The sequence below is a fragment of the Ursus americanus genome, chromosome 31 (assembly GCF_024610735.1).
Source record: "Ursus americanus isolate L20-20 chromosome 31, mUrsAme1.1.p, whole genome shotgun sequence".
Taxonomy (NCBI): Eukaryota; Metazoa; Chordata; class Mammalia; order Carnivora; family Ursidae; genus Ursus; species Ursus americanus.
In genome coordinates, this window is record NC_142157.1 from 35,762,998 (window position 1) to 35,785,656 (window position 22,659).

Below are 22,659 nucleotides of genomic sequence, written 5' to 3' on the forward strand. Positions count from 1 at the left end.
CCCGGGGCTGCCGTGACAAATCACCACGAACAGAGTGGCTCAGAACAACAGAAATGTATTCTCCTGCTGTTGAGATTTAACAACAGAACGAAACCAAGCTGCACCCAGACTTGCTTCCTTCTCTGTGGCCCTGGGCGTCCTTCCCTGTGTCTGTGGAGGGTCCAGGCCCTGCATCAGGCCCGATCCAGGAAAGAGCGATGGCCACATGGCTTATCTGTACAGCGTTCTGACGCGTTTGCAGGCTGGGGCGTCCCTCACAGCACCGGCCTGTCCGGGTGGCCAGGAGGGCTCAGGGAGGGCTATGCGCCCGGGTGAGGCCACTCAGCAGTCTGGAAGGGGGCGGGGGAGATCTCTGGGTCAGACTGCAGCTTGGGATCTACCTGACCTGTGGCTAACAGCTGCCAGTCAGCTTTGGTGGGGTATGGAAAGCAGGCAATCTCTCAACGGCTTAAAATCTGTGTATTGGGGTTGGTTTTAAATTACTGAATGTGCATAAATTTGGGTTTGGCACTGGCAGGCTTTCGCACTACTGGGTTTCTGCTGAGAGGGAAGCAATAAAGAAAGAGGGGCCGACACAGAGGCCAAATTTGGCCCCTTTATAAATCAGTGTCCACACCTCCCCTACTGTGTATCGTGAAGACATCAGAAGACATCAGCCACCAGATTCCTGCTCTAAAGCCAGACGGCTTCATCTCTAGATCCTGACTGGTCACATCTGCAAAGACCTTATTTCCACGTACATCCGCAGGTTCCGAGGGCGCATCAGCTGGGGGGACACGATTCCACCCAGGCTGGACAGGCTGCAGTTAGGAAGGGCAAGAGGCTTCCGACAGCCTTGGGCAGGGCAGGGGTGGGAGGACAGAGCTCACCAGCACTGCGGCCTTGGGCAGAGGGCTGAGGGATGGCGAGGAGACATGTCTGGTGCTTCTCAGCAAAGGGGAGGCGAGGTCTTTCACCAAGAACGAGGAGAACGGCCCCACGGGGTGGGGAGATGGGAGAGAAGGAAAGGTGTGTACAAACCGAGTCAGAAACCGGGATCTGGTCGGAACCAGGAAAGCTGGTCCAATGACATCATCTCATCTGGGAGACAGCACAACTGAGGCCACAGACCTGGCCGAAAGTCGGACCCAAAGGACGGCTGCGTGGTGATCGCCCGGGAGGTGAGAAGTCCCACACCAAACTGGAGCCAGTCCTCCTGCTGTGTGGCTCAGCCGGGAATGCAGGCGAGCGGGCTCCCTCCTCCACCGACTGCGTCAGCTGTCCTGACCACACATCCACCCACTCGTATCCCTCCTTTCTGGCCCTTCGACCTCCCGTGCCCCAGCGTCTGCCTCCGTTGGGGGCTGCTGCAAAGGCACCACCCAGAGCCAGCTGTACGGGAATCCCATCAGCCGCTGCAACTTCAGCCACTGCGTCCGTGGACAGTGTTGCAAAGAGGCTTAAATTTATGAGTATCTATCACGAAATAGAGACCAGCCACACGGGGGGAGTATTTTGCTCACCCCTCCCAGAGCCTTCATACTATTCTACACCCTGCACTAAGCCATGCAGGTAGGCGAGACTGGCTTGGCAAGTGAGTATTTGCTTTCTCTTCCCTCCGCCATGGAAAGGGTATACTCCTCACCCCAAACGCTGCCGGTCTCGCTGGCCATCCTGCCAAGACCAGACAGGAGACCCGCCTGAGCAGCTGGACTTGGCGCTTGCCCACCTGTCGCCACGGTGATGGAAACGCGTCTCGGGACCTGCTCACCGAAGGAGAGCAAGACACGCGGGGTGCCCGATCCCACGCCAGGTCAGCCAGACCCCAGCCAGAGCCCAGGTGCTGAGCAAACAGTCAGGGCATCCTGATGAAGCCACTGGGTTTTAGAATTATTGGTTGCACGGAAAGCACGTACTAATACACCACATATAAAGCCATTTTTGCTATTAAAGTCTGAATTCACAGAGTTCGAAAGAAGCTGTAGTTTTCCCATATTAGATGTTCTAGAGATCATTTCTCTGCAGAATATTTTGAAATAACAAATAAAAGAAAAAAACAGCATTTATCATTATTCCATATTTCAGATTCAGATAATACTCAAAACCGAAAATTCTTCATGAGTCCTTACCCATACTCTGCTGTTCCTCATCTATAAATACACCAAATCTCAGAGACAGGACCGCTACCGCTGGTGTATTTAGCAGATGGAAACACAAAGGCACGCAACGTCTCAGACGCCCGGCAGCTCCCGCTGCTCTTCCGTCTCTTAAGCTGCATCTGACTTCTCGGACACCTTCCCCAGTATTTCTCACGCAGCTGTGGTGCTTTGCATTAGTGTTTGCCAAAATGGCTTTAAGAGGCCAAAAAAGTACACATCGATTCATTTCCACACACTCTGCTGGTGTCCAAATACCATGTAATGTCCACATACCTCCCTGGACCCCGCCTCACATCCTTTTCAGGACCTGGACGCACTTGAAGGTCATTCCCTGGGTTGTCACGCCTGTGACTTCCCTCAATGCCATGTTACACCCACGCTCCCCAGCCCCCACCAACCAGCCCGTCATGGTGTCATGCTCTGCATGAGAGAGTATGGCGTGAGCCCAGACAGAAAGATGGCATGCTGGCCTTCCAAGGACACTGAAGTTGAGATCGTGGAAATGAGGGGCACACACCTGATGAAGACATTCGGAATGTTTTCACTGGAAAAGAATGGAAGCTATTTCCCTCTCCACAGTGACCCTCTACTCTCAGCACACCGCCTCGCCCCAGGCATTGTATTATAATTGGTCTAGGTTGGGGTCTTGGCACTGGGGCATTTCAAATCTCCCCAGGAGAATCTAATATGCAGACCGGGTTGGGACCCACCCCTTCACAACACAGCACACAAGTTGACCAGAACTGGGTCAAGCTAATTAGGGATGGCCGCGTGGTAGATGGAAAGGTGGGCCAGGGAAGGAGATGGTTTGGCTGGAATTCCATCCTCGGCATCATAAGGAGTTCAACAAAGCTTGGAGGTTGGGAGCGAGCGAAAGAACAGCAAGAGAGCTTCATCCAGTGGACACGAGGCTGGACGGGGAGCGAGACAGCAGCGTGCAGGCTGAGGGAGACAGCCGGGGGGAAGCCAAAGGAAAACCGTCCCTGTGCCTGGCTGTTAGCAAAAGGAGCTTGAAGACGTCACTGACCGCTTGCAGCCTCCAGGCCTGCAGCTGTAAAACAGGATGTCAGTCCTCCACATTCATCTCCCCAGAAAGCCAAAGACCTCATCAGCTATGTCTGCAAATGATCTCACCCCCCAGAACGTGCTCGCTGTGGCTAGCAGAGGCACCGCGAGGAACAACTGCTCGTTCCGACAGCGAGTAGGACTAAGTGACCAAAGACGTCACTCCCGCACACGCCCGCTGCCGGCTCCATTTCCCCCGCCTCGCCTCTTACACACGCTGCTGATGGTCAGTCTCAGCACACCAGCCTCCAGTGGGCACCACAGACGCAATCGCCCACGGCAGATGCCGCGAGAACCCTTCGGCAGAGACAGAGAGCAAGCACTCCTCACTGATCACATCAGCAGCAGCTCATCTTCAGCAGCAGAAGACTTACATTCTTCCCCATGGAGAAAAATCCATTTTTACCCCAATACAGCGGATTCTCAGCGTCTCACCCCACCCCACACTACCACCTATGGAATGCTCACTCTTTTTTTTTTTTTTTCCAATTTCTTCACCTTTTTTTTTTTAATGTTTTTTTATTATATTCTGTTAGTCACCATACAGTACATCCCTGGTTTCCGATGTAAAGTTCGATGATTCACTAGTTGCGTATAACACCCAGTGCACCGTGCAATACGTGCCCTCCTCACTACCCATCACCGGCCTGTCCCAATCCCCCCCCCCGCCCCCCTCTGAAGCCCTCAGTTTGTTTCTCAGAGTCCATAGTCTCTCATGCTTCTGGAATGCTCACTCTTGAAGTTGCCTTTCGAGTGTGCTCTAAGACTCTCCCTTTGTTTGCACTTCCCTTCGGCACACCCAATGGCCCCCACCTCCGTGCCCCCAGCCCTCCCCAAGCCACAGACACTGTCTTTTGTTTTGCATTTATGTTTCGAGAAAGACATTGCCCTGCCGACACTCTGCGAAGCATCAGTGAGTTAAGTCTGTTATACAGGCTGCAAAGCCATCTGGACTTCCTGCTGAAAAGGCTGGACATGGTTTTAGGCAAGATTTTTATCAGATCTGAAAGGGAAAAAAAAAAGTCTTGAATGCATTACCATCTTCAAGGTTGATGTCAGATTTTTTTCCCCTTGTCAGTTGCAAAACAAAGCAAAAAAAAAAAAAGATGACAAACCAGAGTCGCTGAGGATGAAGATATACATCTCCAGAGGGAGCTTTGTCAAAGGTAGTGGAGTATAAACAAAAAATAAATTAGTTTTGGTTTTATCAGAAACTGGACAGACTTGCACTGGTATAATAGTTTGTCTGGTGAGTCCAAGCCTTCCCAGGGAGTGCCCTTAAAATGCAAAAGGGAAATCCTACACGCTCACAACAAAAACAAGATCTGCTTTCCAAAACCTATTAACGGCTTTTTAAATGCACGGGAGAAGAAAGACAGGGAAGAGAATAAAACTAGCCTCATGTAAAGCAAAACTGCTTTGAAATCCCCCCACCCCTATTTCTCTGGATGTGACAGACTTTCCAAAAATGCTCAACTTTTCTGTCAAAGCATGTCGGTATCTTACCAACATACTTGCTATACCACCCGGCCTTGGGCTTTGCTCCCTGCAAGTCAGTGAAGAGTTCTTGTGTCAGAGCTTCTTCCTCTTAACAAGGACCCTTTTTTGTTTGTTTGTTTTTTATTTTTTAATTTTTTATTTTTTTATTTTATTTTTTTATTATGTTCAGTTAGCCACTGTAGAGTACATAATTAGTTTTTGATGTAGTGTTCAATGATTCATTAGTTAAGTATAACACCCAGTGCTCCTCACAGCACATGCCCTCCTTAATACCCATCACCCAGTTACCCCATACCCCCCACCTTCTCCCCTCTGAAACCCTCAGATTGTTTCCCAGAGTCCATAGTCTCTCAGGGTTCATCTACCTCTCTGATTTCTCCCCTTCAGTTTTCCCTTCCTTCCCCTAATGTCCTCCATGCTATTCCTTATGTTCCACATAGGAGTGAAACCGTATGATAATGGCTTTCTCTGTTTGACTTATTTCACTTAGCATAATCCCCTCCTGGTCCATCCATGTCGATGCAAATGGTGGGTATTCATCCTTTCCGATGGCTGAGTAATACTCCATTGTATATATGGACCACATCTTTATCCATTCATCTGTTGAAGGGCATCTTGGCTCCTTCCACAGTTTGGCTATTGTGGACATGCTGCTGTGAACATTGGGATACAGGTGCCCCTTCTTTTCACTACATCTGTATCTTTGGGGTAAATGCCTAGTAGTGCAATTGCTGGGTCATAGAATAGCTTGATTTTTAACATATTGAGGAAACTCCATACTGTTTTCCAGAGTGGCTGTACCAGTTTACATTCCCAACAACAGTGCAAGAGGGTTCCCTTTTCTCCACATCCTCCCCAACATTTGTTGTTTCCTGTTTTGTTAGTTTTTGCCATTCTAACTGGCCTAAGGTGGTATCTCATTGTGGTTTTGATTTGTATTTCCCTGATGGTTAGTGATGTGGAACATTATTTCATGTGTCTGTTACCCATTTGTATGTCTTCTTTGAAGAAGTGTCTGTTCATGTCTTCTGCCCATTTTTTAACTGGGTTAGCCAAGGGAATGATGAAAAAGAAAAACAAAGCTGGGGCATCATGTTGCCTGACTTCAAGCTGTATTACAAAGCTGTGATCACCAAGACAGCATAGTACTGGCACAAAAACAGACACATAGATCAGTGGAACAGAATACAGAGCCCAGATATGGACCCTCAACTCTATGGTCAACTAATCTTTGACAAATCAGGAAAAAATAACCAATGGAAAAAAGACAGTCTCTTCAATAAATGGTGCTGGGAAAACTGGACAGCTACATATAGAAGAATGAAACTGGACCATTCCCTTACACCATACACAAAGATAAACTCTAAATGGATGAAAGACTGCAATGTGAGACAGGAATCCCTCAAAATCCTAGAGGAGAACACAGGCAGTAACCTCTTCAACATCGGCCACAGTAACTTCTTTCAAGACACGTCTCCAAAGGCAAGAGGAACAAAAGCAAAAATGAACTTGTGGGACTTCATCAAGATAAAAAGCTTCTGCACAGCAAAGGAAACAGTCAAAAAAACTATGAGGCAGCCCACAGAATGGGAGAAGATATTTGCAAATGACACTACAGATAAAAGACTGGTATCCAAGATCTACAAAGAACTTCTCAAACTTAATAAGGACGCTTATTCGGGGATCGGCCAGAACTGCTTGCTTGGGGGCTGCACACGTCCTGCAAGTGAGCCTCAGACCAAGGACCCAAGTGAGCTCCTCCTGGGAACACAACACCCACGTTGAAATGATTGTGTGGCACCCTTTGGTGCAGTTACCGGACCCAGCAAGACTTCCTCACCACAGAGCCGGAGACCCACACAAGCCATCTCCGATCCGGGCACGATGTGGTGTGAACAAACAGCCACTAATTGTATCCCGGGGGGAGGGGGGAACTACTGAGTTTCTAAGCATGTTATGATTTGGGAAGAAAATGTCTTCATAAAGAAGGATGAGAGCTTGGCTCAGATCAAAAGCATTTTGCCTAATTGGGGCATAAGTAGGCTTCACAAAGTGATGGTTATTGATCCTAAAGAAGTAATTTATGTAATGTTTTCTATTTCCCCTAAACATTTTTTTGCAACAAACATTTATTCATTAATGCATGTGAGGAAGCCAGGGAACCTGAAATGCCACGTCTGATAGAAAACAAACAAGTCCCTGTGCTGCAGATCAAAGGCCCTTAGTGGGAATTTTCGGTCAAATTCTGTTGCCCAGCCCAGGCGTCTTTGGCCAGTGCAGCCAGTCCCGAGGGCTGCTGTCCCAGCGAGCCTCCCCAGAGGAGAGGACACCCACCCGTTCGTGGGCCCAGTAGCCGTCCGGTCCTGAAGCCTGTCCAGAGGCAGATGGGTTGATCGCCTTAAAGTAACTGTCACAGGGAAGGTCACAGAGGCATTGCCCCCGCCAGCATGTGTGTCATGCAGACACGGTCAGTCCGTACGGCCCCTGAGCTCCCACCACTGCAACATGCTTCTTTCTGAGCGGTGCTAACCGCACTAGAGGAAGGCGGTGGTGGATGTGAGGAAAGTCCCTCTACCGGGACCCCTACTCTGCCCCCATAGCAGAGGGTGGACAGACCACGTGCCGTCTGCACAGGCAGGCAGACCCTGCCACGAGCAGTGTCCCTGGCCCCACCGGCCTCCCCTCCCCGCGAGAGCACCTGCCAGAGCACAACTCCGCTCCCTTACTACCAGACTCCAGCTCCGTGGCCATCTCTCCGCGGCTCTCCCTGACCCCTCTCCCCTCGAGACTAAATCTAATAAAAACCCATCTGCCACTCACACCAGAGTACACTCAACAAGCCACCTTGGTTTCATATTTGTTCTGAACAAATCTGAAATATTACTCAGCTGAAACAGACTGCGTCACCACTTTATTTGTGACGCTGACTTTTTCATCAGATACGTGAACAAACCATCCAAATAAAGAGCCTGCAGGAACGCCTTCAGGTCTGTCCACCTGTATAACCATGTCAACTGCAAACACATCAATTTACTCCTTCCTTTCCAATCTGAATGCTTTTTATTTCTTCCTTTTGTATGTCTGCTGTGGCTGGGACTTCCAGCGCCACTTTGAATAGGATGATTCCTCCTTGCGCCCCAGTGATAAACCCCACTTGTCACTGTCACTTTTAATGTGCTGCTGATTTGGGTTTGCTAGTGTTTATCGAGGATTTTTGCACCTATATACAGGATATTGGTCTGTCGTTTTCTTCTCTCGTGGTGTCTGTCTGACTTTGGTATTTGGGTGATTCAGCCTCATAAAATGAGTCACAAGTGTTCTCTCCTGTCCCATCTGTTGGAAGACTTTTAAAAGAATTGATATTATGGGGCGCCTCGGTGGCACAGCGGTTGGGCATCTGCCTTCGGCTCAGGGCGTGATCCTGGCGTTACGGGATCGAGCCCCACATCAGGCTCCTCCGCTATGAGCCTGCTTCTTCCTCTCCCACTCCCCCTGCTTGTGTTCCCTCTCTCGCTGGCTGTCTCTCTCTCTGTCGAATAAATAAATAAAATCTTTAAAAAAAAAAAAAAGAATTGATATTAATTCTTCTTTGAACATTTAGTAGAATTCGCCACTGAAGCCATCTGGTCCTGAGCTTTTCTTTGTTGAGAGATTTTTTTTTAAACTTTTTTAAAATGGAAATACAGTTGAGAGATTTTTTTTTATTATTGATTCAATTTCTGCATTTGTTATAATGACGACATACATTGTTACTCGGTCTTTCCAGGCATTCAATTTCCTCTTCATTCCATTTTGGTAGGTTGTAGGTTTCTACATTATCCAATTGTTCAGAAGGGCCCCTTACGATCATTTTCACTTCTGAGGCACACATTCTAATATCTCCTCTTTAGTTTCTAATTTTATTTATTTGAGTCTTCTCTCTTTTTTTCTCAGTTAACCTAGCTGAAGATTTGTCAAATTTGTTTCTCTTCTTCACAAAACCAAAACACATTTCAAATATTTGTTCATTTTTTGTCTATTGTTTTCTTTTCTCTATTTGATTTATTTCTGCTCTACTCTTCATGATTGCCTTCCTTCTCCTAGCTTTGGGCTTGTTTGTTCTTCTTTTTCTAGAGGAGGTACACAGCCAGGGCCTGCATCTGAGATCTTTCTTCTTTTTCAATGGTAGTGTTTACTGCTATCAACTCCCTTCTTAGTTCAGGTTTTGCTGCATCCCATAAGTGTTAGTGTGCTGTGCTTTTGTTTTAATTTGTTTCAAAGTATTCTTTTAATTCCTTTTTCATTTCTTCTTTGAACCTATAGTTATTCAAGAGTGTTCTCTTTAGTTTCCATTTATTTATGTATTTTCCCTCTTTTTAAAAAAATTCTAGTTTTATTCCATTGTGGTCAGAAAAGAGGCTTGGGGGCGCCTGGATAACACAGCGGTTAAGCATTTGCCTTTGGCTCAGGGCGTGATCCCGGCGTTGTGGGATCGAGTCCCACATCAGGCTCCTTCACTATGAGCCTGCTTCTTCCTCTCCCACTCCCCCTGCTTGTGTTCCCTCTCTTGCTGGCTGTCTCTATCTCTGTCAGATAAATAAATAAAATCTTTAAAAAAAAAAGAAAAGAAAAAAGAAAAGAGGCTTGGCATGATTTCTATATTCTTAAATTTGTTAAGACTTGTTGGGTGACCTAACGTGACTTATCTTGGAGAATGGTCACTGTGTGCTTGAGAAGAATGTGTATTCTTCTGCTTGGGAATGGAAGGTTGTGTACATGCCTGTTAGAACCACTTGGCCTATAGTGTTATTCAAGTAACCTGTTTATTGATTTTCTATCTGGATGTTCTATCCATTGTTGAAAACAATAGTCTCTTATTATTTCACACAATTATAGGAAAATACAGTATTATCATTATTATTATCAATAGCATTATGTAATAGTCTCCCACGCTTCCTGTATTGGTGCTGATCTCCCCATTCATGTCTGTCCATATTTGTTTTATATATTTAGGTGCTCTGATATTGGGTGGAGAGATGTTTATAATTGCTAAGTCCTTCTACTGAATTGACTCCTTCATCACTGTATAATACATGGCCTTCTTTGTCTTTTGTTACAGCTTTTAGTAATTTACTATTTTGTCTAATAGCAGTATAGCCACCTTTCCTTTTTTCTGGTGCCTTTTCCATTGGAAAAGGTATTCCATTCAAAGGAAAAGGTATTCCATTCCTTCTCAGTCTATGTGTGTCCTTACATATAAAGGGGGCCTCTTGTAGGCAGCATATCACTGCACACAGTGTTTGTTTCAGCCACTCTAAGCCTTTTGTTTGGGGAGTTTAATCCAGTTTACATTCAGAGTAGTTATGCATAGGAGGAGACTTACTACTGCCATTTTGTTACTTGTTTTCTACCTGGTTTGCAGTTTTTGTTATTGTTCCTTTGCTCCTCTCTTGTTGTCTTCCTTTGTTGCTTGATATTTTTTTTTTTTTTTTGGTAACAATGTGCATTGATTCTTTTCCCTTTATCTATTGTACATCTATTATAGTTTTTTTGTGGTTGCCTCAATGCACACACAAAATATCTTGTAGTTGTAGCTGTCTGTTTTAAGTGGGTAATGATTTAACTTCAGTTGCATACAAAATCACTCACCCCATTACGGTGTTGCATATTCTGTCTTTGGGTGTACCCTGTTCACCTTCAGGAGAGAGACACATGCCTTCACATGTTTTCACGTTGCTATTTGGAGTGCTTTTGTTTTAATTTGAATAACTCTCTTCAGCATTTCTTGTAAGGCAGGTCTAGGGGTAATAAACTTCAATTTTTGTTTCTCTGGGAAAGTCTTTATCTCTTCTTCATTTTTAAAGGGTAGTTTGCCAGGGATAGTAATTGGTTGGCTTTTCTTTTTCTTTCAATATTTTGAATATGTCACCCACTCTCTTCTGGTCTGCGAGGTTTCTGAGGTTTCTGCTGAGAAATTTACTGGACAGCTTGTGGGTGTTCTTTTGTATGTGATGAGTCACTTTCCTCTTGCAGCTTTTGAAATTCTCTTTGTCTTTGATTTCTACAATATAATTAAACGTGTCTCCATGTAGACCTCTTTATGTCTAACCTATTTGGAATCCTGTGGCTTCTTGAATCTGTATGTCTATTTCCTTCCCTAGATTGGGGGGTCATTATTTCTTTAAATATCCTTTCTGCCTCTTTCTCTTTCTTTTCTGCTTCTAGACTCTCGTATTACATATTTTGTTTCTTTGAAGGCATCCTATAAATCTCGTAGGCTTTTTTCACTCTTTCCATTCTTTTTTTGTTTCTTCTCTGACTGGATAATTTCAAATGCCTTGTCTTTGAGCTCATAGGTACTTTCTTCTTCTTGATCAAGTCTACTGTTGAAGCTCTCTGTTGCATTGTTTTTTCATTGCAGTCATTTTATTCTTCACCTCCAGCATGTCTGTCTGGTTCCGTTTTATGATTGCTATCTCTTTGTTAAACCCATTGTTTTGTTCATGTATTCCTTTCCCAATTTCATCAAGTCATCTACCTTTGTTCTCTTGTAGCTCAGTGAGCTTCCTTAAAATCATTACTTTGAATTCTTGGTCAGGAAATTCATGGCTCTCCATTCCTTTGAGGTTAGTTACTAGAAATGTTTGGTGTACCTTGTAGCCTTGCTTTGGTGTCTATACATTTGAAGGAACAGTCACTTCTTCCAGAGTGTAATGCCTCACTTCAGTGGGAAAGGCCTTCACTGGCCAATGAGTGCAAGGGTGCCAGCTGGGTGGCATGCACAGTCGTTGCCAGATTTGGCACTGGTTCCAGGGAGTATGACAACATGGAGTCCAGGTCACAGGTGTGTATACAGCAGCACTGAGACCAGGGCATAGGGGCAATGCCTTTCTTGTTCGTGGCAGTTCACCTGAAAGAACAAGCATTTTCTGGGCCATCTCTGTCCTGTTTGTTATGTGTAGTCAAAAGGGCTGCAATGTGTGTGTCTCTGTGAGCTTGAGGAAATGCACAACAATGGCCAAGTCCTGGCTTTAGTCAGTGTCTCAGATGCACTATTTGAATTTATTTAGCTATTTTCATCTACTTCATTTCTCCTCCCCAGAACCTATTTTCAGGGTAAAGAAAGAATACTGGGGGTTGGAGGGAGAGGCATCAGACAAAGGCATTTGCAGTTTGTCCTTTATGGCATTTGTAAGTGAGTATGACACTGATGTCACGGTGATATTGCAAAACAGGTGTTAGCATACTTCATTATTTAGGCAATAACTAAAACTCTTCTTGAATTTAACAAAAGCTGGGAAAGTAAATATTACTTCCTTTATGAACAACTACTTTTTCCATTGTGAATCTTTTTATCTTGATGCACTGAAATGGCTTTTATCGTTCCTGTCTTTTTAAATCCTGATGAACTCAAACAACCATGAATCAACCCCAAACAGAGGACCTCATCTGTTAGCACCCTCATATTAGCACACTAATGACATTTTAAAGATTCTAATTAAACCCAGATGCAAAGTATCTTCCTAAGTACAACAGAAATCACGAGTTTGAGAAAAACAGAAATATTATATTTTTCCAGTGCTGTTTTAGTTTATTTTCAACCTTTTTTTGTATTTCAATTTGAAGTTGATTGTTAAAGTAGTAACCACTGTTAATACGTATAAACAGATTTGTGGCTATCTAACAATTAGATAATTGTGAATAGCTACAAATTTTTAATCAATAGGTAGGTGTAGAGATATCTCTGCATATAAACTTCAGTCCTCAGTAATCAACATAACAAACATGCGGTCTCTCATTATAGGCTTTTCTGAAATCCTCAGATAGTAAACAGGCCTTAGAAAGTACACTGTGGCTAAGAGCCCAAATGTTGGAGCCAGAATTCAAACATGTTGGTGTGATTCTAATCTTATAACTGACTGGCTGAGTCAGCTTGTCTCTCTCAGGCTTGGCTGCTCATCCATAGAGCATTCATCCCACTGCGACTGGTACCTGGGAACCACCCAGGGTGGGCAGTGGTATTAGCACCACTCTCCTCCCACCTGCCAGAAGAGGGGGCCTTCCCCTGCCACTCGGCCACTGAGTCCCTCTGGCCCTCCAGCCACTCTCCACTGAAGGTGCTCAGGAGCCAGACAGCAAATTCACAAAGCAAACAGCAGAAAGCAGAGAGTGTAATCTATTTGTCAGACAGAGGGAAAAAAGAAGGTCAGCTCCTAATGTTACTAAACCTTTGTTATCAACATAGCATGAGCCATTGATATAACTGCCCCCCTTTTTACTTTATGCAGATCCTTTATTTTAAAGGAAAGGACTGTTTTCTTCACTTTCCCTAGACTTAGTGTTACTAAGTTCTTAATGTAACTAATCATGCAAAATTTTAAAACGCCAACAACACATGACTAAAAGTGCCTTCATGTCTGTAAAAGTGTATTTACAAATGTAACCAGCCCCCAGACCTGTCTATTCATATCTGTCCCATCATACATAAGAGGAATCTTCCTATCCGCTGGCTAAGAACTCTCTTGTTCAGCAAATGACACACAGCTAGAGCCCATCCCCTTGGGGAGCCAACAGTAGAGGGAACATCACTGCTGTGCCCCTGGATTTGCTTGGTTGGTCTTGGCACATGCAGAGGGAGGCATACGGGTCATGGTCTTCCTTGAGGAGCCAAATTCGGTGGGGGTCACTGTGTGGCAATGAGTGGAGCAAGGCCTGCAGAAACCAAAGGGAGAGACGGGGTGGGAATGGGACACGCACAGAGCTGGTGAGAGGGAGGGGCAGCCACCTAGGGACCAGAGACCACGAGATGGTAAGACGGGCTGATGTTTCATGGCACGTGTCCCTGCTTTTGCAGGGAGAGGTGGTCCATTCCCGACCCCAGCTCAGCCGTCCCTCCCCACTGCTGACACACAGGCCCGTTCCAGGTTTCGTACAATGCTGGCAGGTGAGGGGCCATGGTAGCAGTAGTGAATGCAGTGTGGGAAGTGGGGGTTACGGCCACGGAGCAGGTGGGGTCAGTGCGTGGAGATGACAAAGAGGGAACATCAGGGGTGAAGGGGGTCCTAGCTAAACCGACCTAACAGGACCCTTGCTGAGGACAGGCCAGATGGTCAGGCATCACCTGGGGGTGCTGGGGATGGGGAATTAGGTCAGGTATCGAGGGTGGGGGCTTCTAGTCCTGCTGAGATTGGATGATGCAGAGAGAAACAGAGAAGCCCAAAAGGCAGGACTGGTTGAAAACAGCTCGGGGGAGGCTGGTGGAGTTTGGCCAAGGAAAGAATCTTGCTTGCATCATTGTTGAACTCCACTGCACATTTGAATCCCTGAGCAGCTTGCAGACAACGCCAGTGCCTGAAACTCTGACTCAGGGGATCCACGAAGGGCTCTGTGGACCCACAGGCGGCTGCAGCCGGGTCTCTTTCCCCCTAGGAAGTCCTCCTTCTCCAATTACCAGGGGTCATTTGCTCCCCGAACTCCTACGGCGAAGACAGTCATGAAACCCAAACTTGTGTAAGAGGCAGAATTTCACATGCCCCGCCTCCTACCTCTGTGACTATGTTTGCATTAATCAGGCTTCTGTGCTCGTTTTGGTCTGAGAATATAAGCTGCACGCCCAAAGCATTCACCGTCCTTCCTGCCCTGCCCATCTCTCTTGAGGCAGGACAACGGCTGAGCACGTGCCCTGGGGTCTGACCACCCTTGTGTGAATCCGGGACCTCATGTGCCCCTGGCAAGGAGGCTGACTTCTCTCAGCCTGAGCTCCCTCATCTGCAAAGCAGGGTAATAGAGTAACTGCCTCCCAGGACAATAACGTTGATTAAGGGAAACGAGACACGCTGGGCACTTAGCACCTGCATGCAGTGAGTCCTTGAGAAATGTCGGCTACCATCTATCACACAATTTCTGTATTTCCTATTTTGTATGATGGGCATTTTTATATAGAGGACCTTGTCTTCTTTGTCTTTATATTTCATTAGTGTCTTGCTCAATACATTTTGATTTATTCTTTTCTCCGGGGCAGGTATAGAGACGAGACAAAAGTGGAGGTGCTTGAGACAGTGTCTCCACTGTGGCTTCTCCGGAGCCACTCGGGACACAGCTGAGCTCTCCCCATCACAGCTCTGACAAACACCTTCCCAATTCCACACCGGCTTTCCTTTGGGGGCGCGTCAGAAGCCACACGTGCTCTACAAAGCCCCCCCGGGCAAACGCGCTCTTTGATGGGGGAGCACTGTGTGCCTGTGTTGACATTGCGATTGCCAAGATGAGTAAGACAGAGTTCTCGCCCTCGGGCCTCCAGGCCAATCACGGTGACGCTCCTGTCAACAGTCACAAGATAATGTGCCCCAAGGACAAAATCAGAGAGAAGGGAACCCAAAGTCAGAGAACCGTCAGCAAACAAGTAGCCAACAGTGCAGGGCAACGTACCCCCAGACAACACGTGATGTTCAAACGCACTGATGTCAGAGACACTCTCTTCCAAACGGAAAAGTAGTTACAAATTTAAAGCTGATACAAGATCAAGCAAATAGTTTAACTCGCCCAAAACTGACCAACGTTTCCACTAAAAGGGAACTACGTCAAGCGGGTGGCGTGTGTGTGATCTCTCCCTGAGACTGGCTCTGGGTCCAGGAAGATGCAGCGTCCGTGCTGGGCTGTAGGGTCGAGTCAAAGGTGCAGCTTTGTAGGTTCAGCGATTCAGCGGACAACCAGGCTCCCGTAGCGCACACGGCGCTGGGAGAGCAGCCGGGGGGACAGGCAACAGCGCAGTCACGGTTAACCAGGGGCAAGGGGGACTGCAAGAAAGCACTCGGCTCAGGGAAGCATGTCGTGGAGTTCTGCCTCAACACACCCACGGCATCGCACGCGCCTGCGTAGCTGTGCCAGAACCTAACCCTCAAGCAGCTGGGTCCTGAGAAAACTTGCATTTCATGCGAGTAAGTGACAAGCACTTCTGTATTGTTTCTAAGAACCTCTGTGCTTGCACACGTCTGGGTGAGAACATCAACCGCATCGGCATCAAGGGCTAGGCGGTGAGCACACGGGACACACTCAGGCATCGAACACCCGTTGTGTCATCTCACCTGTAACAACCCCGTGGGGGAGGCACGATTCCTGTTTCAGAGAAGAGGAAATCAAGGCCTGAACAATGCTCAGCCTCAGGCCACTGTTAAGTAGCTACAACAGGATTTGAATCTGGATCAGAATGACTTCAGAGTCCGTATTTAAGCTCCGAGCCGAGTAACCCCTCTTGGTCTATCCATGGTCTGTCGCACCCTACCTCTGTCTGCGTGCTTCACCATGGCACAGCAAGCCACTCTGGCACCCAGGAGATCCAAACAGACTTATTCTGCCCACACACCTGCCATGTGGGCAGGGCTCAGCGGGGACGGTGCCCCTCTCTCCACACAGCACTAGCTGGGCAGTTTGGCTGGGGCTGAGGACCCCTCCCTGGAGGGCCCACCCGGGGGCTGCAGGTTGGTGCTGGCTGTGTGTGGTCTGGGAGCTCAGCCTGGCCACTTGCCAGGACCTAGGCTCCTCTCCATGGGATTTCTCCTGGCTGGGTTCCAAGAGGGAGCACACCAGGACAAAGAAACAGGTCATGGCATTAAGGACTGCTCAGAGGTCACATGTCACCATGCCTTCCTTGCTCTGCTGGGACAGTGTCCAAGGAGAGGACACAGAGCGAACCGTTGCATAGGAAGGCACACGGGGGTTAGTGGTAAGATGAGCTGGCAGGATGGGCAACGTTGGCACAGCCGTCTTTGGAACATGCAGTCTGCCAAAGCATAGTCCCTCCTAGCCTTGGGACCCATGCCACATCCTACTGTAACACCCGAGCAGAGAACACAGCCACAGAAAGGGCTCCAAGGAGCCACCTGCGGCCAGCCTCATGCTGGTACCTGTCAATCACGGTGTGGTCAGTGCTCCCCAAAACACACGTCTGGCTCTGCCGCGCCCTGGGCCCAGGACAATCACTCACGTAGCTCCCTGCAGACTGTGGCCAGGAGTGCTAACCCCAAAGCAACACCTTCTAGCCTTCGTCTCTTCCTCTGGCCACGGCCCCTGGTCGCCAGAGCGCTACTGCTTCTGGGGACACTGCACGCTTCCCCCAAAAGGAAGAGCATCATCCAGAAATGTCTGATGCAGCAGGCCAGGTGTCTGTGCCGAGAATCAGAACCAGGCCATCGGGGTAACTCCAGACGCCTCCTCCACAGACAAGGAAGCCATGCTCCAGAGAGGCTCCCTGACCAATTCCTCCCATTCCAAGTTGAGCACTTTACCATGTGGGTGACAGTACGGATTTTTTCCTCTTTCGGGACTACTTTCAAATTTGTTATTGGTCTCTAGGTAATTTGAGATATAGAATAATTGAATAGTCAGCTAATTTGAATTATGTAGTTGGACTTTGAAATTAATGAGGCTTGATTGCCATTGTCAGCAAACAGGAATCATTACGAGACCTAGAGGCACCTCTTCCACGGACACACGAGGGGACGGTGAGATGGAGCCATGGAAGTTCACCTCCCACTTAGTGGGATTTCTCTGAGCCGTGGCGTGCCGCCCGCCAGCTCGATGCCACGGGGAGCAGCCCTTCCACTGCCCGGTTCTGCCACAGTCGGCCACGCCCCCTCCCAGTGGTGCTACTTCCCGAGGTCCTGGGGCCCACACCCCAGGACAGTCCTGCATATTTACCATGGTCTGGGGGTGGGGGGGCCGCACAGCAGGCGCCATGAAGGGAGCAGTGGAGGACGAGGCAGCCTTGGCTCCCAGATCCTGTCTGGCCCCACCCATATGCAAATCTAACCTTTCTGATATTTCAGCATTATAAACCCAAAGACAGGATTTCAACAGGAAAATATTTACTGAAGGCTTTCTCTTTCATAATCTATCGATTTTAATATCCTTACCACTTTGGCTAAATGTCAATTTTACCCTGAAGACGGCTATTGCAAATTTGAACACATTTTATTTATTTATGGCATTCAAAATATTAGTGTTGGAAATGAGCAAAGTTTGAGTCTTTCAGTGTTCCTATTTAAAGTTTATTTTTCCTATTTGAATAATGCTGGTAATTTGCCATGGTAATTGGGGCCAACGGGCAACGCACAGCAACAACAGACAGAAACTAAAGTAGCATTTCGAACGGCGATGCACAGCTCATTAATATGGGGCCAACTCCCCCACTTAACCTTTGGGACCAGAAGCACCTGATTATCACTATCATTCAACCAGAGCCAAATCCTCTCCCCTCTGACCATTTCGGCTCCCGTCGTCCAGCCTGTACCAATCTATGTGTGAACAGCCCCGACGCTGCACATCTCGGATCCGGGCTCACCGGAGCTGCGAGCAGCGGCTTGGGGGCACGCCTCCCCAGCCCCACCCCCACACAAGCTCCTGCCCTAAGAGCAGCTGGGGTGGCTTTGTGAGGCTTCCCTGAGGAGCTGCCTTGTGCCCAGGGAGGCTGAGCATGCCTCGTGAAGGACTCACTCACCCCCTCCCACTGGCAAGGGGCCCCTTACAGGCATTTTCTAAATTGCTAAATCACCAATAATGAGTACAGCTGGATGTCTCTCTTTTTCACATTGAACAAAGAATTTATGTTGCCAATGACTTGGGTTTTTCCAGATCTTTAAAGCCTCTGTGTGCAGGGCTTTCTACTGCAAAGCTGGCCTCTCACTCGTGCCCGGAGCCAGCCTCTCCCGGCCCTACCCCAGACCACACCAGACCCTCATCTGTCCACTGCAGGAGATGGGGGTGTCCACAAGGCCACCACCCCAACCCTAAGTTGTCTCCTCACCACCAGGATACCCACTGTGCTCCCAGCCAAGGACTGGACCAGACAGACATGGAAGGAGGGTCTCTGCAGGGCCCCTTCCCCCTCCCAGTCAAGGACTGAACTGGAGAGACCACAGAGGATTCTCTGCAGGACACTCCTCGCCCCCCCCATACCTTCTCCCTTGATGGTCACAGGCTTGGGCACCTACAGAGCTCAGCCCGGCACCTGCTCCTGCCTCCAGCTCCCGTACAGGGGCCTCGACCTGTGGGAGGCAGGGCGTCTCAGGGGTGGGACTTTCACTGTGGGCTGGATGAAGCAAGAGGAGTGACAGTTCGGTGGTGGGGTGGGTGGGGCAGCAGGCTCCCGTGCTCCAGAGCCCCCAGATCTCTGCACACCTGCCCCCTCTGCGAGACCCACTGGCTTCTCATCTTTGCACAAAGAATGCCCCAAATGGGGCCCAGAGTCACCCCCAAATTCTGCCAGCCACTGCCCCTTGGAGCAGAGGGGCTACCACTCCCACTCTGGGGGAGCCCTTTGTAGGGGCCGAGTCTATTGGGCAGGGGCGGAGGGGTTAGCCTGGGATTTCGGCAGAGGGCTGCAGGCTCCCTCCATTACCACAAATGGGCGAGGGCTTTGGTACGCTGCCTGAGCGACCCATCCATGTGCTTGGCTTTAATCTCGGAGGATTTACAGTGTGTGGTCAGGTTTAAGCTGTTTTCTGAGGTTTGAGGAACCCGCCCCCAGAAGAACCGCAGACATCACAGGCACAACAGCACAACACAGAGCTCGCGCACACGCACACACACACGCGCACACACACACACACACACACACACACAGCTCCATCACACCCGGCTTCTTGCTTGCTTCACAACCATGGTCGGTCCCCCATCTCTCTGAGCTCCTGCCTCTGCAACCGTGAGATGGGACCACGGCCATGTGCTGAGGGCTCTGCGCAGGGGGACACAGGGCGTGTGCTGGGGGCCCTGCGCGGGGGGACACAGGGCGTGTGCTGGGGGCTCTGCGCGGGGGGACACGGGGCGTGTGCTGGGGGCCCTGTGCGGGGGGACACGGGCCGTGTGCTGGGGGCCCTGCGCGGGGGGACACGGGGCGTGTGCTGGGGGCTCTGCATGGGGGAACAGGGCCACAGGAACAGCAGCTGTGGGTAAACACAGTGCCTCGACCTTGCTGGTGACGACCTCGCCCTCACTGTCAACCTGCGGCCGGTCAGAGCCCAGCAAGGGCCCCCTGTGCGTCCTGAGCAGCGCGAGAACTCGCTGCACGGGCCGGATGCTCTTGCTGAGCTGTGTCCCCGCTGCCTACGTACCCGGGGAGCCCGAGGAGGCCCTCGGCAAATATCCGCTGAATAACCGCGGGAGCTCCCTGGCCTGGAACGGAGGCCTCGGCTCAACCCCTGGCGGCCTTGCGGCTTTGACCTCTCAGCGCTATGCTGCACAAGTCCTCCACTCAGACCGTCGGACCTTGTCCCCCACCCTGAAGAGGGAGGCCCACGGAGGACACACACCATGGGCCGTCTCCCCTGCGCATGATCCGCGTGCTGGCTCGCACTCCCCCGGTCAGCAAAAATACTGACCCCTTGTCCACAGCGACATTGTACACATACAACATATGGAAGAGAAAGAAAAACTACCTTTTCAGGATGTTCCAAAAAAGGACACAGCTTCTAAGAGCCACTGGGGCTGGCGGAGAACCCTGCTCGCAGTGGAAGCCTCCACAGGAGCCGAACTGGGAACTTTGTGGAGAGAGGGAGGAGGAGGTGCGCCAGCCGCGGCCTGTGACGGTCTGTGATGCTCTCGCGGACAGAGACGCGGGATGGTTTTGCAAGCCCCGCAGCTCCCGCCAAGCCCTGCACACAGGCCTGGGTAAAGCGAGGGCGGGGGCTGCTCTGAGTCACAGGGAGGCGACCGTGTGTTCGCGGCGGGGAAAATGTCTTACGTTAATTTAGGAAGCGATACTACAATATTGCTTGACCCGTGTGCTGAAAAAAATACTCTTTAAGTTAAATAATGTGTCCTAATCCGGATGTACTCGTCTGTTCTGGGGGACTGAATGAACTCCCCGTGGCCCACGGACGCACCCTGGTTTGAATGTATGAAAATATTCAGTGACATGAGCTGTTTTTAAGCACCTTATCTGCTTCTACTATAAACCAAGTGCCAGGTGGGGAAGAAAATGGAATTATTTCACCATCTGATTAGCTGGGTTTGCAGTAAGCAAGCTGACTGTATATATTAAATCCCAAGTAATTAAAACAAAAAAAAACGCTGGTGTTAAATTAGACAGTAAGGATATGCGTTCCTACGTGAATTCTAGGTTTCCGTCTAGCCTCTAGCTCCCCACGTAATCAAGCACGTCAGTTACAGACACAAGCGCACTGGCGAAAGCCGACGCACGGCTGCAATCGTGTGTGCGACTGAATTAACAACCGAGCCCCCAGAATAGCCGCGGTACAGGGGGCGACGGCAGGAGAGGAGGGTTCTGGGCAGGGCAGGCTCCTCGGGCCTTTCCCCAAGCCCATGCACGTCTAATTTCCCGAAAACTCCTGCAAGTCTGGATGAAGACAGCTTGCAAGCCACGCTCTCTGATTTCTCTTCCTTCCACTCTCACAACCAGGAAAATGAAGTGTCGATATTCCATCAAATCCTTCCTTGCAAAACCGCGAGCAAGTGTTTATATAACACCAGTTACACATCACAGGTACATATCAAGCAGCTCACTATCCCCTTCTCTACGTTTTAATTAAATCAGCCACCACCGGAAGTGAGCAGAGTTAAAGAAGCCTTGTCTTTCTTTTTACATTCGCATTTATAAAACGGTAATGGAGAAATGCGCTTCACATAAACGTAAAGGACCCCCCCCAAAAAAAAGGAATAAAGCAAATGGACTGTAGGGGAGGAGACGGGGTGTGCCCAGGTCTGAGGGGAGGGGGCCGAGGTTGCGGGTGGGGGGAGAGCTTGCACACCCCTCAGCGCCGGGAGCCGCCTGTCCTTCCGATCGCTTTTGGCTCAGTCCATCCGCTCTGCATCCAGCAGAGCCTGGCGGGGTGCGTCTTTCCACCTGCACGCCTCAGGGGGCTCAGAAGCGGGCCAGCGAGTGCCCAACAGGCAGGTAGCGCCAACACGTAGGTCTCCAGCAGAATAGCGGCTAGACCCTCCGTGGAGGGTCTGCTCACGCCTTTCTGGACCTGTGCCTGGACAGGAGCCCTCGGCCCTGTGCCCGGGTGAGAGCTCCTCTTCCCAGCAAGGCAGGTGGTGCTGGGCTGTGTCTTGCTGCTGGCCCCGCAAGAACAGTGCTCAAAGGCTCTTACTCCAAAAGCAGTGCTCACCGAGGCGGCATGGAGCCCTCAGACCCTGGGACCCTGTTCCCACCAGCCTCGCTCCCTACTCACGTGCCTTCAGTCAGAGCTCAGAGCTCCCCTGCCCACCAGCATCCATCTGAAGGCGGAACTTGATAAAACCTGCCATTGGGGGCGGGGGGCAAGGGCACCAGGAACACTGTCAGCCCCGTGTCCACACCTGCTGCTGCTGGAGAGACAGAAGCAGTGAGGACGGCTCAGGTCCTGGTCTGGGCGCCAGGCAAAGCCTGATCATGCAGCTAATCTTCCCCAGCAAATGAAGACGTCGGGCTCATCCACGGCATACAGAAATGGCCCAAATTCACACTTCCATGGAAGACCGTTGCCCTCTGGGTTACGGCACGAGTGTGGAAGAGTCGATGACAAGGTGAAGTGGTCCGCATGTGGCCCCAAAAAGGCAGCCCGCATCCTGCCCCAGACCCTGCACCTCGGTCTCTGCAGCTGGGACGCGAAGGATCTGAGATCAGGTGGCCCTGAATCCAGGGACAGGCATCCTTTTAAGAGGCACAAACAGACAGACACAGAGACACAGAGGAGGCAGGGATGGGAGGGACGCCCCCACAAGCTCAGGAAGCAGCAAGGACCTTCCCCTGCAGCCACAGGAGGGAGAGCAGCCCTCGACACCTCGACCTCGGGCTGCTGTCCCCAGAGCCGGGGGGGGACAGATTTCTGTGGTTCTGAGCCACCCCCTCTGGTCACTGGCTCCAGCCGCCGCAGGACACGCAGACACAGTGCCTGGGACACAGGCCCACTCTCTCTGGACTTCCATCCCCAGGTCACAAAGGACAGGATGGGCTCCAGCCCCAAGCACACCCAGGACT